We start from the raw sequence: 2,507 nt of genomic DNA on the forward strand, positions 1-2,507 counted from the left end.
TGAATTGGGAGATTGGGATTGACATGTATACACTAACATGTATAAAATGGATAACTAGTAAGAATCTGCTGTATAAAAAAATAATAAAGGTAATGGGGATGAAAGATGAAGGTAGTCAAAAGGTACAAACTTCCAGACAACTAAGTGCTTGGGATGATAAATATACATTTATCAACATGATAAATATAATGAACACTGCTGTATGTTACATATGAAAGTTGTTGAGAGTAAATCCTGAGAGTTCATATCACACACACAAAATTTTTTTCTGTTTCTTTAATTTTGTATCTACATGATAATGATGGGTGTTCACTACCTTATTGTGATAATCATTTCATGATGTATGTAAGTCAAATCATTATGCTGTACGCCTTAAACTTTTACAGTGCTCGTGTCAATTATCTCTGAACAAAACTGGAAGAAAAAAAAAAAGTAATGGGGATGGAGGCGGGGGTTAGGTAGGAATTGGCCATGAATTGATATTGTTGAAATACATTTCTCTCTATTCTTTATGTTTGAACTTTTCCATAAATAAAAGAGTAGAGAGAAACACTTGCTGCTTTTTAGTTGGAAAGAAATGGAGATAAGTAAGGCACCATATTCTAAGTCCACAGTCTGCTTTCCACTGTAGAAATAGCACAAAAAGTAAACTTATGCTCAATAGGCTGAACAAGGGAAGGTCACTCAGGCAGACTGAAAATGCAGCATCCAGCTTGCTCACTTTAAGAAGAAGAAATCATGTATGAGCCTTAATGTCAGGACATCAGCAACAACTTTATTCTGTAGATGGTTAATTCAGCTACAATTTCTTCTACATTTCCCAAGATATGGTCAGTGCTTATTTTCATAGACTAAGATTTGTTAAAGGCTTAAAAAAAATAGCTATACCAGGAACACCAGGTTTTCATATTTGTCTTCCTAAATGAACTATGACACTCAGCAATTTTACTCTTATGCCTGTGGAAATCATATTCTGCCATCTCTCAAATGCCCATTTTTATTTCCCTTTACATGAAACTAAAGGGGTTGTCAAATGACTTTCAGAAAAACAAAATAAAAAGAATTGACAGGGTATACGTAACTGTCATGGTTCTAAGATTTTATACATACATTTATTTATCTAAATCACTTCTGTTCCTGTCTTTCTGTTTTTCCTTTTAAATTATTCTTTCCAATTATACAATCTTAGGGTTCTCACAATCCACTGGACTCATAACTTGCCATGTCCTTCCTTAACATCATCACATTTTCTCCTTCTTTCTCTTTTTCTCAGCCAATTTACTAGACTAAATCACTGACATATGTTTAAGGAGTGTCTGGATCTCCAAAGTTATTAACTACAAATGGTATAAGTTTGAGAAGAAATTCAAATAACTCTGGCAAAGTCTACCCTCAACTGCACCCACCCAAATTAAACAAAAAAGAAGAATAAGTGCTCTCTTTCTTAAGCCTTTAAAAATATTTTCATTGAAAGCAAAGTTGGAAATATTCTGCCCCCTTTGTCCTGTGTGACCTTTTCAACTCTCTGTATCATCATCTTTATCTCCTTTTTTGTTTGTTTTTAGAAAAACAATTTGATGTGGGTAAATCCACCTTTCTAACCCCACGTATGATGCATAGGTATGGCTAAATGGGACAAATTTCAAAACCAGTAAAGGCTTTTGTAATCAATGTAAACTTTGTATCTCAAATGCAATTTTGAAAGCACTAATAGTTTAAAAAAAATCTCTGAAGTGTTAATAATAGCTTATTGTAAGGTGTAAGGCTCCCTTGGGGTCAATAATAAAGATGGGAATCTCAAGAAAACCCTAAAACTACTATATATAGTGGCTTCAGAGATGGAAATAGGGGGAGAAGGATTGGCTAGTTATCAACAGAAGCAGAAGGAAAAAGGCACAGAAAAAGGATAGACAGGGACACAGTGTCAGAACGATAAAGAACGATACACATGCACTGTTTCTAGTTTTCCTACCATGTTTCAGTCTCTCTCAGGTCAAGAATTTAGGTAGCGCTCCAGACACACTCTTCCTTAAAAGAGCCAGGAATGCTTCTGCCTTAGGATCTTGGCTGTTTCATCTGCCCCAAGATCATCCCCACATGATTACGTAGCCCTACTCCCTCAACTGTTTCAAGTCTTTGCTCAAATGTCACCTTCTCACTGGGGCCTCCTCTGAACATCCTATTTAAAAGTTGACCTCCTCCAGAGTGCTTTCCTAACTTCTGATTATCTCTTGTGGATTGTTTAGGTTAGCCTCCACATGCCCTCAATGTACTTCCTTTTGGATATCCCTGTCTGTCGTGTCTCCTTTAAATCGTGTCGGAAAGGGGCGGAGCTAGGGCCGAGGCTCACAAAAAAGGAGGAGCGTGTCGGTTGGCTACGCCCATTTGATTCGCGGGCCGTGGTCAGAGACCCCGCGAGACTTTCTCCTAATCCGCTCCGGAAACGCGATTGCGGACGGAATTACCACGTGACCTTGACGTCGCGCCCGCGCCGACCGGCCTGAATC

The sequence above is a fragment of the Leucopleurus acutus genome (genome assembly GCF_964270905.1).
Source record: "Leucopleurus acutus genome assembly, chromosome: 3".
NCBI lineage: Eukaryota > Metazoa > Chordata > Mammalia > Artiodactyla > Delphinidae > Leucopleurus > Leucopleurus acutus.